The following is a 17,876-nucleotide window of genomic DNA, read 5'->3' as shown; positions in this document are numbered from 1 at the left end:
TAAACTTTTATTATTTGGAGTTTCTGGTTATACAGCTAAATTTAATCCTGAATGACCAAATTCTTAAGGAGTAGTGGTTAAAAGTACAGTTATTTGGAGACTAACAGACATGAATTCAGATCCTTGAAAGTGACTGGGTACGGTGGTATGTTCCTGCAGTCCCAGTTACACAGGAGGCTGAGGCAGGAGGATCTCTTGAGACCAAGCGTTCAAGGCCAGCCTGGGTGACATAACAAGACCCCCAGCTCTAAAAAATAAAAATAAAAACAAGTCCTTGAAAGCCTTCCCTTTCCTTCTACTCCCATTCAATCACAGTCCTATGCTTTCATCTTCTTACTCCCTCTGAAGTTTTTCATTTTTTCCATTTTCACCACTACCCCCAAACCACTACTATGTTCTTCTGGGCTTTTAAAATAGCTGGCTATGTGGTCATTCATCTCCAATCTTGCCTCTCTTCAATGTGTTCTCCACACAGCACTCAGTGTGATCTTCTTAAACTATGATCTGGTTCCTATCACTTTGCTTAGAACTCACCAATGGCTTTCCATTGATCTAAGGATAAAGACCAAAGTTCTCAAAGGCCTCGCAAGGCTGCCCGTTTTCTCTTCGGGCTTGTCTGGCTTTAGGCCCCTACTCTTCTGTCCATTCCAGCCTCACTGGCCTTCCTTCAGCTCCTTTAATAGGTTGTGCTGTGTCCTACCACACGCTTCGCACAGACTAGCCCCTTGGCTGAGATTCTCTTGCATATTCTGTACCCTCCTGATCTAGTTAACTCCTGGCCACACTATAGGCCTCCTAAGAGAAGCCTTCCTTGAGCATCCTGGTTTGTGTCTGTCTCCTCCCTGCACAGGTCTGTGCAGAATTCTGCTCACTATTGTATCCAGCACTGGTCTGGCATACAGCAGGTGCTCAAAGAATGTTTGTTAAATAAATCAATATATGACACCCGCCATGTCTAGTTGCATGAACTTGGCACTTAATGTCTCCGTTCCTCAGTTTCATCATCTGAAAATGGATGCGATGACAGTGTCTACCTCTCAGGGTTCTTGTGAATATTAAGTGAGAAGATGCTGGTGAAGTGTGCTTAATAAATGTTAGCCATCATCATCACTGTCACCATCACTAAGGGTTCTCACTAACCAGGTGTGAGCAAGATGGTTGAACAGAGAGTAAGAGCACCATTTGAAAAGACAAGGAGACTTTCTTCTCCTGATCTCTCAGGGTTACAGGGGATAAAACCATGGCCCCCTGCACATGCCACAGGGAGGCAGAGGAGGCACGTGACTGACACACGTTTATGTACCTGTAACTGATATGAGATTTTTATCAGCCATAAAGGCCCCATAAGAAGGGTAGATATTAGAGAGACAATAAAATCTAACGGGGAAAAGTCAATTAAGTTCATTCAGGATTAAGTTCAGCTGAGTGTAACTGTTTTCTGTTGTCAGAAAAACCTGAATTCAGACATAAGCTCTGTCAACCCTAGAAAGTCATATATATCCCCCTGAACATCAGCTTTCTCATGTGTGAAATGAGGAGGATAATATAACTTACCTGATAGCACTGTGTTGAGGATTAAATGTGAGAATGCTCCATTGCCTTGTGTATAACAGATGCTCATAAACAGCAGCCAGTGCTAGCTACTGGCGAAGACCTCAAGCACTGTCCTATTTGATGAGCTTGCTCCTTTCCGGAGTGATGAGGTCAGGGTGGTGGGCTGGGGTGCTGGCAGGCAGTGTTCAGGGGCAGCAGCAAAGGCTCTGTCCTGAACAACACCTCAAACCTAGGCAAGCCAGGTGAGGACAAGCCACGTGAGGTCTCTGGGCCCTGATGTCCCTGGGACCCGGGCCAGGGCATGTGCTGAGAAGGAGAAGGAGAGTCTGTTGGTAAAGGTGGCCATGCAGGTGCTCATCCCACAGGTGGCTGGCCTCTGCCTCGCTGAGCAGTACTCATCCCTGTGTTTGAGGCCTGTTCACAGGGCCATTTCTTGTCACCTCCCCTAATTAAGGTTCATTCAGTCCCAACACTCATTATTTTCCTCCATCCCCCCACTCCCGCTTCCTGATCTTACCAGAACCAGTAATAAATTCCAACAAAGCTGCCCCTCTGCTTTCTAGGTCCTGTTCCTGTAGGAAGGAGGGAGAAGACAGATGATGAGGAACAAATCTAATAGAGATTCACAGACCTATTCTGTTAGTGGGGACAAGATAGGAAGACCCCCTCGCTCCCTCCACTGAAGATTTTTACAGAGCCTGAAGCATCCTCCTGACCTGGCAAGCAGCCCTGCTGATGCGATTTGCATGTTAAAAAATTATTAAGAATTTCGAGATGGTGATAGCAGAGCATTGAACCAAACGCAGGGCCCTTCTAAGCATAAGACCCTGTGGCAGCTTGCAGGTCATGCCCAGGAAGCTGGTCTTGCCCTGCAAATCTATATTAGTGCAGCCGTCAAGTGAGGCTGCCAGAGAGCTTCCCTGGGAGCGGGAACATCCCCTGCGCTGTGCTAATGATTGGAATGGCAGTGGAATGAGTGAAGGTGGAGGGTACTCATGGGCAAAACTCCTTGGAAGGCAAAGCCTACGTGTCTGCATGCCCATTTTCCTGAAAGGCCCAGGACTGAGCCCTCATGTGTGCCACCTTCCCCTGTGGGTGGCATGTCCTCATGGGCATCCCCATTTATTATGGTGGGGTTGGAAGAACACAGGCTCTGCTGCTTAGCAGCTAGGTGAGACTACATCGCCCATGGGGATTCCCTTTCCTGGCTGGATTTTTGTAGTCTGTTATTTTCCTTTATCCCAGCTGAAATCTTTTTTCTCCATCTACTTCAAGAAGGAGGAGTCTGAACATTCCACAGTTACAGAGGGCAAGCCAAACACAAGGCACATTCTGTACTGCAGACAGAGGGTGGGGCACCTGATGGTAGGTGATATGGTTTGGCTGTGTCCACACCCAAATCTCAGCTTGAATTGTATCTCCCAGAATTACCACGTGTTGTGGGAGAGACCCATGGGGAGGTAATTGAATCACGGGAGCTGGTCTTTCCCATGCTATTCTCCTAATAGTGAATAAGTCTCAGGAGGTCTGATGGGTTTAACAGGGGTTTCCACTTTTGCTTCTTCCTCGTTTTCTCTTGCTGCCGCCATGTAAGAAGTGCCTTTAACCTCCCGCCATGATTCTGAGGCCTCCCCAACCATGTGGGACTGTAAGTCCAATTAAACCTCTTTTTCTTCCCAGTCTCAGGTATCCCTTTATCAGCAGCATGGAAACTGACTAATACAGCAGATTTAGGAATGCTACCTCCCACTCACTCATATGCTCCCTCCCCTCACAAACACAGAGATCACACACACACACACACACTCACTCTCTCTCACTCTCTCTCTCTCATGGTTTTGACTTACCCAACTCTTCTCTGGAGACAAATCACAAGACCATTTAAAAAGGGAAAGTCAGAAGATGGTATGGAGTATAAAATCTTCCTTTCTGGGACAGCTCTCTTCCCATCTTCCCCCACCAAGTCTTTGTAAAATTCTACCACCACTCCCAAAAAGAAAACTAAAAAAATGAAACCAAGCAGCCAAAAGTTCCAGACTTTCTCACTCACGTGCTCCAAACCTTGGGGTGGCTGGCTGGGGCCTCTTTGAAGGAATGTACATCTAACTCCTCCATCTGGGGATTGGCCCTAAAACGGAACTTGTGTTTAAGCTGAGGGATTAAAATCTTTCCGAAATACCTGGAGAGATCTGACGATGTAGGGGCTGCATCCATGTGGAATATTCACAAGACATTACTTCACATGGATCACAACAATTTTCAGGTTATAACCAAAACCAAACACCCAATCGTTAGTCACAGTATAATAGTAAAGACAACAGAAGAAGGCCTGCTAGCTGCCCAGACAAAGATCGCATTCAACTTTCTGATCACACATGTTGAAATCTTCATCCTCTTGTAACTCTTGAAATTGCCTCAGCACGTTATGGGGCCAGGGATCACTCCCTCTGGAGGCTTAGACAAATAGCCAAGTTCCTTAGGTGAGGGTCATCATTGGGTTTGCTTCCTACCAGATGGTTTCCAACTGCCTGGATGTCATCCCTCCCACCTCCTCGCCTGCAGCTGAAGTGACCACTCTCGCAGCCAATTCCACTTTGTCTCTTATAAGCCTCACCCTTGGCAACTCTCCTAAGAAAAGTGAAACTTGACAATGGAGTTTAAATTAAAAATAATTAGCAATAAAAAATCAAGTTAGGAGGCACATAGAAAGTGCTTGATAAGTACTTGAATGAATGAATGAATTTACCCCATTAATTAAATACTTAAATTTACCCCATTAATAAGAAAAAAAAAACCCTATATTGCAAGGTTTTTTGAAATTTGTTCCTTGGAACACCAGCTCCAGAATCAGCCGGTAGGTTTGGTAACACTACAAATTTCTGGGTCCTTCCCCAGACCCACTCAATTAGAGCCCTTGAGGGACATGACTTGCTAACAAACTGCTCACAAACTCCTCAGGGAATGTCTTGGTTAGCAAAGTTTGCACAGCAGTGACCCACAGGCACTGTAGCCTCATGAATTCTGAGAAAAGACTGTCAGTCAAGGAGTTCTGCCATCATGATTAATGTCAAGTGGTTCATTTCCTTGAATAGTGGTCTGGGGAAATATTAATAGATACTCACTTCAGTTTGTGGGCTGGTTAAATCAAAAAAAGAAAGCCTAGAAGAGCCAAAGGACTCATAAAAGCAAGTGAATGAAATACGCAACTTCGCTTTTTCAGTAAGAGAGAACTCAGTGACTGCTAGTACCCAGAGGAAAACAGATGATGTTTAACAACACGTTAAGATGGTGCCTGGTTAGTGGTAATTTCACAGAGGACTCCTGGTTTTACTTCTTCTAGACAGCCGGCAGAGAGCAGGGGTGGGGGAACTTGCTTACAAGAAAGGATATAAAATCACTCATTTTACCTCAGTGTGAATTTAAAACGCTTAGTCCTCAAGGGTGTTTTCACCTTAATCCTTATCTATAATTGTGAATAGAAGTTAGTCCCTGCTTGAAAAGACGTAGACATCACTGGTGTTAACCTTAAATAATGAGATTCAAAGAATATGATTGGGGCCAGGTGTGGTGGCTCATACCTCTAATACCAGCACTTTGGGAGGCCAAGGTAAGAGGACTGATCAAATCCAAGAGTTCAAAACAAACCTGGGCAACATAGTGAGACCCCCTCTCTACAGAAAAATTTAAAAATTAAGCTGAGTGTGGTGGCAGGCACCTGTAGTCCCAGCTACTCAAGAGGCCGAGGTGGGAGGATTGCTTGAGCCTGAGAAGTCAAGGCTGAAGTGAGCTGTGATTATACCACAGCACTCCAGCCTGGGCAACAGAGTGAGATCCCATTTGGAAAAAAATATATGATTCAGAATGGAGTTTTTTCTAGTGCAAAGCTTTAGGATGGCCACTTGGAAACACCAACTCCAAATGAATGGGATCAGCAGTCATTTGGAGTAGAGAAGTGGAGAAATTAAGGTTTCATTTATGTAGGCAGACAGAGAAGTTCCAGCAAGATTGCATTTTCCATATAAGACCAGTGCATACACCACAGCAATTTGATTGGTTGCAGATTGCTACATTCCAAGGAAGATTACCTTATTACTCCATGAGGAGGGGCAGTGATATGAAGGGGTCTTATCTCTGGTGCCACTTGTTCTTCCTAATTATTTACAGATATGAAAGGCAGAAATTGTAGCTACTGAGTACATGATTCAGGCTGCATAGCCACATTCCTCCCAAGGCTCAGAATAATGAAAAGTTCTAACAGCTTTATATTTGAATTATTTTAAGTTTGAATTATTTAATTTCTAACTGGGTAGGATGAGCAAGCATTTTGAGATGCAAAGGGACAGATTGTTCCTTGTGGCCCAGAGGCTAGTGAAAAGTAGAAAAGACCTATCACAGCACTTATCATACAGTACAGTTGAAGGAGAATATTCTACTTCCCCTCAAGATACGCTTCTTTGACATACTTTGAAATGTCCGTTCATGTTACTGGTAGCAAATATCTGAGTCTCATGGCAGGTATCTGACTTACCGGCGGCGAATCCATATGGGTCTGCAGCAACCTCAACTCTTGCCTCCTCAGAAGCCAGAATTCGACTGAGGGGAATAGCCAGAAAAAGAGACAAAGGCAAGTTTCAGAGGAGGAGTGGAAGTTTATTTAAAAAGACCTTAGAACAGGAAAGAAAGAAAAATACACTTGGAAGAGATCCAACGAGGCATCGAGGTCAAGAGTGGTGTTTAACCTTGATCCCAGGACTTTATAGGCTGGCCGACCTCCTGCTTCTCACGTCCCCCTTTCCCATGATTCTTCCCTTAGGGTGGGCTGCCTGCATGTGGAGTGCCCTCCTTATGCTTGGGAAGTGAGCACACGCAGTGTATTCAGGAGGTTGTACCCAGGCACATCTCAGGTCTTCTTCTCTTTTCTGGTGGACTGCCCCCGGAAGGTCACGCTCTGCCATTTTGTCTCCTAATCTACGTGTCTAGACTCATTCACCCAATACCTGAGATTTTATTGGAGGTTATTTTTGCTTCTCCCTGGTGCCTGCTGCCAAAGTATCATTTGTAGAGAAGCAATGCGCTAATTGTTGAATCATCACCTGACATTCCTGGTGGGTTGAGGAGAGCCCTCTCCTGCCCAGCTCATGCCTGTCTAACTACCTGTAACATTCAGAGGGTCTGCAAACAGAAGCAGCTCTGTAAAACTGTGTGTTGAGGTGGTGATTTGCATCTGTAGAGAATCTACATTGATGCAGCCAGGCTTTGTCAGATCTAGGAAAGATTGGCTAAGAGTCTGACACTTTTAAAAGCCTAAAATAAACATTTACTATCTATTCTTTCTGAGGGCTGAGGCCTGTGAGGTTTCATCTACAGAACAAGATCACCTTTGCTAGCCAGGCCTCCTCTTCTCCCCCTCCTGTAATTTGTTTTGCCATGATCCAGACACCTATTATTTCTGTAACCTCGACATGGCATAAATGGGTCAATCATTTGCCTTTTTAAGAGATCTTATTTTGTGAGATGCCTATAGCATGTTAATAGATTTGTGTGCCTTTTCTCATATTAGTCTACCTTTTGTCAGTTGATTTTCAGTGAACTTTCAGAGGATGAAGGGGACTTGGCCCCTACACTGTATTATAATAATCTGTTTATTTGTCTGATGTCCCATCTTTGGTATAGCCCTTAAATACAGAAATCATGCTTTATTTATCTCTATTTATGTTTAGTATCTATAGAATTGGCATATAATAGGCACTCATTAAATATTTGTTGAGTGAATGAATAGAGCAGTGATTAAAAGAATGGAGAGGGGTAAGGGGATAAGCCAACCAGAACATGACTGAAGTATTAATAATCTAATCACCTTGAACTTAATCAAAGGCTTAATGGAGGGTTGCCAAGAAGCAATAACTCTTGGAGGTGTGAATAGGAGAGACGTGTTCATAAAAAGCAATGAGTCCTTTCTATACCTGCAGGCCTTTAAAGACAATATGGCAGCTCTTAATTTTGCACATAAAATACATGGAATAATCATTTGAAATAGATGGTGATTTTACTGTAATATAAAAACCATTTGGTGTATTTTTAATGAATAGAAATGAAATTCTAGGCTGGGTGTGTTGGCTCATGCCTATAATCCCGGCACTTTGGGAGGCTGAGGCAGGATGATTGCTTGGGTCCAAGAGTTCGAGACCAGCTTGGGCAACATAGTGAGATACTATCTCTACAGAAAGAAAAAATAAAAGAAGAAAAAATTCTAAACCATTAATTATCCTGTGTGGTGAATTGGCTATTGTTCAAAATGGCCAAAAGAGTAGCTTCTTCTCTTCTCCTGAACATATTATACAACCCCTTTTCCCTGGCCATAGTTGCTTGTCCAGAGATAGGCATGAACAAAGCATAATGAAACAGGAAATTTTCCTTGATCTCTTCTCAAGCCTTGTGACAGGGGTGCCTCACTTACTCAGCCCACAGCTCTCAACCCCTCATGGGAGGGGGAGCATGCAGGTGAGCAGGTGCAGAAGCTGGAGTGAGCGCTTTTGGGTACTGGAAGGAGCAAAACTCCGTGTAGCCTCATGGCGGTGGGTGTCTACAGGACTACCTGTTACCCCTGAAGCACCAGAGGGAGTGTGTTACAGTGCTCTTTTAGCTTTGCTGTCTGCAGACAGCTTCAGTGTTTAACAGCTCAGTGGACCCTCTGCTTTTTCACGAGGGCAGATGGTTAGTGTGACAGTTTTCTGTATCCCAAGCTCTTGTCTGGTGTCCAGGAAAAACCAGGTTGCACAAATTCAAGGATAGTAAATGTGGGGGATTTTACTGCTGATGGAAGTGGCTCTCAGTGAGAGGGGGAGCTGGAAAGGGGATGGAGTAGGAAGAAGGTATTCTTCCCCTGATGTCCCAATGTCAAGTTGTCCCTCTGAAGTGAAGCTACTTCTCTCTGATGTCAAACCAGAGTCTTCAGTGTCCAGCTGCTTCTCCTCTTCTCCACTTCTCTGCTCTCTGCCAGTGGAGCCTGGGGTTTTTATGGGTACAGGATTGGGGGTGGGGTGGTTTTGGAAAAGGCAACATTCAAGCAGGAAAATGGATGTAAAGTTCTCACTTTAGTCTGTGGTTCCAGGCCTGTGGGTGGGGTCCTGGCCAGGGACCCTGCCCTTTTCTGCCTAGAATTTTTCTGTCTCCTGTTCTCATCACTAAGATGGACCAATGGGAGCATCTTCCAGAAATTACTTTGTGAGCCTCAGATCTCTGGGTGTAGAGATGTCAGCCTATAGGATGACTGTATCACAGTGCAAAATAAATGAATGCCAACTTGCAAAGGAGCTTGATGGGCAACCCTGGGGCCCTTCTGTGGCAGACCAGGTCTCAAAAAAGCTGAACAGGCAGGACTCCTTAACAACTGTTTCAGCACTGACTGAATGGTTAGGTTAAATATTAAAGGCTGAGAGAGCCAGAGTCTTTACATAGAGGCTGGAATGAGTAATAAAGGCCCACCGAGAGTCTCGCTCAGGCCGTCATGGGCCTTGAAGCATGACAAGATAAGAAAGGAATTCTTACCAGGACCTGTTTAGGATTAAACAAATTTTATTGAGGGTCTGAAGAAACTCCCCAGACCTCCACAAACAAATTTTATTAAGAACGCCCCAAACCTCCATGATTTAGCAGGAGACAAGATAAGGGTAATCACTCCCGGCACCTGGACCCATCTAGATTAAATTTACTGAGGCTCTGGAAGAGGATCTTCAGGACTCAGACCTTAGTTATAGATTAGAAAAAGTTACTCACTTATGTCTTTAGATGAATGCACACTTACATGTAGACTTAGAAGGTACATGAGCTTTGGAAAACTTTGTAATTTTGAGCCGGTCTGGCAATATTTTCCTGGCCTTCTCCCTGAAGCTGGTTACAGAAATAAACTCTCTTCTTTCCCAGTTCATCTGCATCTCATTATTGGGCCATGAGAATAAGCAGCCTGACCCTTGGTTATGTCCAGGAACACTTCCTGCAGGCAGATGAAACCTCTGTCTGACGAACAAGTTTGAATAGGTTCTGCAACCAGAAGAATCCTGATATACTCAGCTAGATGCCCCAATTTCAGGTGAGGTTAGTTCTAGTCTTGCTATGAAGGATGACTTTATTGCATTTACATGTATTATCATTGTCCTCATGCAATCATTAGCATCCAGCTGTTAAAACAAGTAGCTCCCCCTGTAATTAAACTTCTTTTGGAACCAAACACAAATGCCTTATTTTCAAAATTCAGGTTTGTTTTGAAAAATACAGTTTTATTTTTTGTCATTGCAATATTTTATTTTGACAGTTCAGGAATTCAGTTTGAAACTTTCAAATGACTATCTGCATTAATATATTTCCTAGGCTATGTTAATCAAATTGTGGTCTCTGTTTTTTACATATCTTTTGTCCTCTAGGACTCTTTACAGCTGGCTGCCTTAGCTTAACTACATTACAAAGGATATCTTTCCTTTTCTGTAAACCAAATAAATACAGAGACTGCACTGAGCTGCTGCCCTCCTTTCATGAATTCCTTAAATCTGTGCCATATATTTCTGTTTCATTTCTGCTGAAAAGACTGGAGAAAACCAGAAGTAGTGAAACAAATAATATCTATGTAAAGAACATGATTTTTTTGTTTGCATGCAAAAGTAGTATTTACCATCAATTATCAAAATTATCAAGAAAGTTAATTCAATCATAGGCCAAATAAAGAAAGAACATTTTCTGTAATAAGAAAGGTGATTGATAGTTCTCTAGATTTCATTTATCAGCCCAACCTAGATTGTTATCATATGCAATTCAGGATGTCATACCTGAAGAGTGATATTCACAAAATGATCAAGGTCTAGTGTCTAGGAGGCTGACGATCTGAAGTGTGTGACATTTTCAAGAACGGTGAGAATACTAAGGCTGAGCCAGGAAAGGAAATAAAACTGTAAGAACATTGAAGAAGCACAGAAAACTTCATTCTAAAATATGACCCCCTGGTGTAATGAGTGTTTTCAATGAAAGGCCTTTAGAAATCAACAGATTCTGGAGGAGATTTTTCCCCTATCTACAAAAAAACTGAAGGGACCCACCAAAGAGAACATTGTTTTTCCTTCCTCTTCAGGTTTTCTCATTATCTGTCACAGAAAAGAAGACCAAGAAGGTAATCACGCCTGAACAGGTGCATTCACAAGATAATGTCGCTCTCTCAGGCTCAATTTCCAAAGAGAAACATTTACAAGTTAATCTCTGTTGCTAGACCCATTCATTCTCCCTAGTAATCGTTGATTGCCTTTAAACAGAATTATCTTTATTCCCCATCTTCCCCCTTCACTCTGAAATAAGGCTATATAAGTATTTGAGCCTCATTGGGATATTGGGCAATTATTCTGTGACTCTCCCCTGCGTGCACATTAATAAATTTGTATGTCTTTTCTCCAATTAATCTGCCTTATTTCGGTTGATTTTTTGGCAGACCTTCAGAGGGTGAAGTGGAAGTTTTTGTTTGGCCCTGACAACATGATTAAGAAGGTCCTGTCAGACTGAAGGGAGTAACTACTATTAAGAGTCTTATAGAAGAGATTCATGCATAGCATAAAGATTTAGACTTCTAGAACATCTTCGATTCATGTTTCAGCTATAATGTTACAACAAAGGTTTCCCGATCTGGACCCCCAAGAGAGGATTCTTGGACCTTGCTCAAGAAAGAATTCGGGGCAAGTCCACAGAGTAAAGTGAAAGCAACTTTACTAAGAATGTAAAGGAATAAAAGAATGGCTACTCCATAGGCAGAACAGCATCTTGGGCTTCTTGGCTGATAATACTTATAGTTATTTCTTGATTATATACTAAACAAGGGGAGGATTATTTATGAGTTTTCTGGGAAAAAGCTGAGCAATTCCCAGAACTGAGAGTTCCTCCCCTTTTTAGACCATATAGGTTAACTTCCTGACATTGCCATCGCAGCACTGTGGAAGTGTCTTTTAACATGCTAATGCATTACAGTTAACATATAATGAGCAGGGAGGACGACCAGAGGTCACTTTCCTTGTCATCTTGATTTGGTGGGTTTTGGCTGTCTTCTTTACCACAACCTATTTTATCAGCAAGGTCTTTGTGACTTGTATCTGGTGCTGACCTCCTATCATCCTATAACTCACAATGCTTCGCCTCCTGGGAATGCAGCCCAGCAGGTCTCAGCCTCATTTTACCTAGCAGCTAGTCAAGATGGAGTTGCTCTGGTTCAAATGCCTCTGACATTTACAAAAGGGCAGCTTTTCAGAGCTACCACTGTGTCTGCAGTTTCTCAAAATAACCTGCTCAAAATATACAAAAGAAATATTTTTTGAGGTGGTATACTCTGATCTCTTATAGTCATATTTTGATGTGTGTTCTGAGCCCCAGCAGCTCCTAGCTCCACCACATATTATTTATATAGTTCTGGGCAAATTTTTAACTTTAGAGAGTCTCTATTTCTTTCCCTATTAAAATAGTAATAATCATATTAAGCTGCTGTGTTTTATGAAAATCAGGATAAGGTAAGTACCATCCAAATACTCCAAAGTTATTCAGCCTTCTGGGGTTCTTTACCCTTTCCTTTTGTCAAAGCACAATTTTCAAAAGCTAAAAGCAGACCTCTCATACATAGAATATACATGTGTCAGAGACCTTTTAAACTCATTAATGATGGAAGCATCAGAATTGTAAAACTGGTACAAAGGAGCCTAGTAGAGAGAGAAATATTTATAGTCAGAAAGAAATAATACTAGAATAAGATTGCTAAATTAAGTAACAACACTGGCTAACAATCCACAAGTCAATAAGACTGTAACTTTTGGGAATTATATTTCCTATGGGTGGAAATTGTTTTCATTATTATGAGACAGAAAATATTTGCACTGCAGACAGATAAGAATCATTTTCAACATATTACCTTCCCCCTGACAAGGTTGTAGAATCTCTTAATCAATAGTAAACAGTGTGTGAAACAAGTGTGCATGCCTCCAAAGAATGAGCTAATCCTTCGGTGGACCTACTAGATGGTGCTCCAGAAGGGTACTCACAGGAAATGCGGTCATCCTGTTGCATATTTCCAAGTGTTGATCTTTTTTTTTTTTTTTAACACACTAACAGACAAATGGTCTCAAGTTCTATCTCACAAACATCTGGTTCTGTTCTCAATATTCAGAGGACTCCTGTGGGGCTTAGATTCTTCTGGGCATCACTCTGAATTTCCTGCCTGTGATGTTTAGGTTTATGTGTCAGCCTGGCCAGATTATAGTAACCAGTTAGTCTATTAAACATAAATCTAAGTGTTGCTATGAAGGCATTTTGTGGATGTGGTTCACATCTACAATCCACTGAATTTGAATAAAGGCAATTGCCTAGATAATGTGGGTAGGCCTGATCCAACCACTTGGAAGGCATTAAGGCCTTAAGAACAAAACAGGTTTCCTGTAGGGAGAAGTAAATCTGCCTAAGACTGTAGCATCAGCTCCTGATGGAGGGTTTCTGATCTGCTGACCTGCCCTACAGATTTTGGACTTACCAGCCTCCACAATTAAGTAAGCCAATTCCTTGAAATAAATCTCCTAACTTATATATGTGTATGTATATAGATATGTGTATATACATATACACACACAGTCATGCACCCATAATGATGCTTCATTCAGTGACAGACTGTATCTATGATGGTGTCCTCTAAGATTACAATACCATCATATTTTTACTGTACCTTTTCTATGTTTAGATACACAAATAGTTACCATTGTGTTACAATTGCCTAGAGTAGTCAGTATAATAACATGCTGTACAGGTTTATAAGTTAGGAGCAGTAGGCTAAATCATATGGCCTAGATGTATAGAAGGCAATTCCATCTAGGGTTGTGTAAGTATATTCTGTGATGTTCACACAATAACGAAATTGCCTAATGATGCATTTCTCATAATGTATCCTTATTGTTAAGCAATACATGACTTCGTGTGTGTGTGTTTGTGTGTGTGTGTAACATATCTCCTCTCCTACTGGTTCTGTCTCTGGAGAATCCTGACTAATACAATACTCCTGCTGAATACCTGACACCCCCTTCCCATCCCCTTCCTTTACCACCTGCAAACCCCTTACCTCCTGTGACTGCTGTCCTTGTCTGCACCAGTTTGCTGCATTCATAGGCACTACCACACTTTATTAACTCAAAGCTGGGTGTGTCACTCACTTCAGCAGATGCTTTGAGGATAACAGAGGATAATACAATAGAGCAGGAAATTGGACTACTGGGTTTCATTATTCTTAATAGCCATCTGTGAGTAACACAAAGGGATTTCTCACTGGTCATCATTTTCTTAATCCCAAATTGTCACTATGTTGGAATCCATCTTTCCCCCATATCTGTCTTTCTTAGCTTTTTTCTTGGATCCTGGGCCTCTAAACTTCAATCTCCTCCAACTGCCAATGGAAAACTCAAAATTGCCCCTGGGGGTTATGGTGGCTTATGTCTGCAATCCCAGCACTTTGGGAAGCCAAGTCAGGTGGACCACTCCAGCTCAGGAGTTCAAGACCATCCTGGGCCACATGGCAAAACCCCATCTCTATTAAAAAAACCAAAAAATTAGCTGGGTGTGTTGGAGTGTGCCTGTAATCCCAGCTACTCAGGAGGCTAAGGTGGGAAGATCATTTGAGCCAGGGAGGTGAAGGCTGCAGTGAGCTGAGTTTGGGCCACTGCACTCCAGCCTCAGCAAATCAGAGTGAAACCCTGTCTCAAAAGAAAAATAATTAAAATTAAAAAAACCTCAAAATTGCCACCAGTTTATTATACAAAGAATATAAATTTCATGGAGGCAGGAATCTTTGTCTATTTTATTTCCTGATGTATCCCAAACACCAAGAACAATGGCACACAGTAAGGCACTGCATTCCACAGTTGCAGTTACCCATGGTGAGCCGAGGTCTGAAAATATTAAATAAAAAATTCCAGAAATAAACAATTTATAAGTTTTAAGTTGCACACTATTGTTAGTAGTGTGATCAAATTGAGAGGAGGGGCCAGCTGGGCTTCCTGGGTCAAGTAGGGGCTCAGAAAGCTGTGAAACTCACTCATTTCCTGCCTCAGGACTTAGTTCAGTCCTGGATGAATAATACTGAAGATATATGCTTAAAATATTCCTAACAAAGGGATTTGTGCATGTGTTTTCTTCCCCAAGAAAGCTGTAAACAGCAAAAATTTTGCTGTAAGTTTCCCTGTGTCCTCTCTCCCTCTCTCCCTTCCCTCTCCCCCGAAACTAAAGTAAAAGGAATGTTAACTGCCCGTTTTTCTGTGACCAGCGGACCTTGTCTGTACTTCCAATTCCAATTCCTTGTAAACATACTTTGTAAAGTCCTGTAAGATCCTGTCTCCTTTGCCATGCCACTGCAAGGTCATAAAGTAGATAAAACCTAAATTGCAATTCTGGTTTTCCTCAAAATCTAGGACATGTCACAAAATAATTTACTGCCTTTGTTTCTTGCTCTGGTAACATCTTCCCGCTGCATGTATTTCCCACCTTAAAGAGTTTAAAAGGCAATCGTATAATCTAACTCTGGCTACCTGTTTGGGACCCCTTCCATGCTGTGGAAACTTTGTACTTTCACTCTGCTCAATAAAGCCTACAGCTTTTTCTCTCTCTCCATCCGTGTCTCTATCACTTGCCACAGTCAGCCGCCACACCAATTTTTTGGCGTGGCTAGGGAAGAACCTTAGGCGTTACAAAATCTTGCACCATCCTGCTCTGTCCTTGCACCATCTTGTCCCATCCTGCCCTGGATGTGAGTCTTCCCTTTGTCCAGCTTCTCCACACTGCCTATGCTGCCTGTCCATTAGTCACTTAGTAGCTGGCTTCATTATCAGATGGCTTGTTGTAGTAGCACAGTGGTTGTGTTCAATTAACTCTTATTTTACTTAGTAATGGCCCCAAAATACAAGAATAATGATGGTCACAATTTGGATATGCCAAAGAGAAGCCACAAACTGTTTCCTTTAAGTAAAAAGGAGACAGTTCTTTGCTTAATAAGGAAAAAAAAAAGAAAATCCTATACTGAGGTTGCCAAGATCTATGGTAAGAATCAATCTTCTGTCTGTGAAATTGTGAAGAAGGAAAAAGAAATGTGTACAAGTTTTGTTATTGCACTTCAAACTGCAAAAATTACAGCCACAGTGTGTGACAAGTGCTTAGTTAAGATGGAAAAGGCATTACGTTTGTGAGTGCAAGACATGAACAGAAATGTGTTTCAGTTGATGACAGTCAGGTTTGGTACTACCTGTGGTTTCGGGCACTCACTGGGGTTCTTGGAACATATCTCCTCCTATAGGAAAAAACTACTGTACTTGTTGAATGAATTGAATGAATGGAAAGCTTTCTTCTCTCAATGACTCTCATTCTAGTTTAGTGCCAAATGGCCTATTTACATAACTGAAGAAGTCTATTAACAGTCTGTCTAAAATAAAATGTCCCCTACCTTTTTCTGGATGGTTGGTAGTACGTAGGTGTAATGGTCAGTTTTATGTGTCAATTTAGCTTGGCTACAATCCCCAGTTATCCAAACACTAAGACAGGTATTGCTGTGAATATATTTCATAGATGTGACTAAAGTCCATAATCAGTTGACTTTGTAAGAGAGATTATCCTATAGATAATTTGGGTGGGCCTGACTAAATTACTTTAAAGGCTGAAAGAGCAGAGCTGAAGCTTCCCTAAAGAAGAAATTCCATGTGTGGAATGGCCCCTTCAGCCCATGCCCAAGAGTTCCAGGGTGCTCTCCTGATAGCCTGCTCTGTGGATTTCAGATTTGTCTAGCCAACCCCACAATTGCATAAGCCAATTCCTTGCCATAAGTCTGTTACTACATACCTTCTGCTTATCCTGTTTCTTTTATTGAGCCCTGATTGATATAGTAAGTGTTGGGTTGGTGGCTGTTGTAATATTTTTTTAAATGATTCTTTTTCCTTTTGTGTGAATCAGCATTCTCCAGAGAAACAGAACCAACAGGATATCTAGATAATAGATAGATAGATGATAGATAGATAGATAGATAGATAGATAGATAGATAGATAGATAGGAGAATATGCTGTGTGCAAGCTGGTGAATAAGAAAAGCTGGTAGTGTAATTCAGTTTGAATTCAAAGGCCTGAGAACTAGGGGAGCTGTCAGTCTCAGCTGGAGAACTAAGAGCTCTGACGTCTGAGGGCAGGAGATAGATGTCCCAGTTAAAGAAGAAAGAGAGAGTTCACTCTTCCTCTGCCTTTTTGTTCTACTTTTGCCATCATCGGATTGGATGATACCTTCCCATATTGGTGAAGGAAATCTCCTTGACTCAGTCTACTGATTCAAATGTTAATCTCTTCTGGAAATGCCCTCATAGACACTTTCAGAAATAATGTTTTACCAGCTATCTTGGCACTTCCTAGCCCAGTCAAGTTGACACATAAAATTAACCATCACACTTTTTTATGTTTAAAGATCTTGGCACGGTGCCTAATAACATGAGCATAATATAAATGGTAGCTGTAATTACTATTCTAGTACTCAGAGAGAAAACCATCTAAAACAGAATTTACTTATATTTTAATGGTCTTTAAAATTCTAATTATCTATGCCAGATTAGCTGCCCACACTTAATTAGAGAATGATTAACTAAGGGATAATTCAGATCACTACTAGCAATCATCTTCAGTCTGACACAAGCTCAACTTTAGAATACGTTTTTTCCTTGACAAAATATGCTTAATTAAGTAGGATCCCAGTGGGGGAACCTACAGCACTGTGTAGTAGATAGCTGTCATTTACAACTGTCCCCATCTTTAAACAACACACCCCACACTTTGGTATTTGCCACATTGTGAGTTTTACTTTCTCAAGTAAGAATTTTTTTTTAAAAATCCTTATATTTCTTAGCCTCCTTTGCTGATAGAGGACAGACGTGTGACTTAGGTCCTGCAGGTCAGATTTACCTGAGCATGGCTTGGTTTACAATGAGTGCTAAAAGGCTGGGCCTGGGTAGAGGCAGAGGAAGTGTGGGGGTTTGGGATGGTGGTGGCGACAACTTCCTCATCACAATTCTGTGGCTCTAAGAGATGTTCCTGGAAGTCTGATCTAGAACTCAACGCTCCAGTTCTCCCAACAGTTCTGTGAGTTATCCAGTATCTTACAGTAAATCCCTTGCTGTTCAAACTGACAAAGTGGTTTCTACCAGCAGTAACTAAGCACCTAGACTGATACAAATGACTTGGGACATAGGAGATGCTTTACATAACTCTGTTGGATTAATTATATGTTTTATATTTAAATGTAT

The 17,876-nt window shown here is 41.9% G+C and overlaps 1 protein-coding gene across 1 annotated transcript in view; it reads right to left on the bottom strand.

The window, feature by feature from the left end:
- The window catches only part of LOC100980207 (elongin-C-like), a 52,019-nt gene that overhangs the window by 14,221 nt on the left and 19,922 nt on the right, over positions 1-17,876 (bottom strand). Inside the window, exons 2-3 of the mRNA XM_008973493.2 lie at positions 2,072-2,126; positions 1,555-1,860 (exon numbers count right to left, since the gene is read on the bottom strand). The gene's annotated coding sequence lies outside the window, so the exon portion shown is untranslated. The remainder of the gene's footprint in view (positions 1-1,554; positions 1,861-2,071; positions 2,127-17,876) is intronic.

The sequence above is a fragment of the Pan paniscus genome, chromosome 1, assembly GCF_029289425.2.
Source record: "Pan paniscus chromosome 1, NHGRI_mPanPan1-v2.0_pri, whole genome shotgun sequence".
In the NCBI taxonomy this organism is placed as follows: domain Eukaryota; kingdom Metazoa; phylum Chordata; class Mammalia; order Primates; family Hominidae; genus Pan; species Pan paniscus.
The sequence above is the reverse complement of the archived record's forward strand: the minus strand, read 5'-3'. Positions and strand labels throughout refer to the sequence as shown.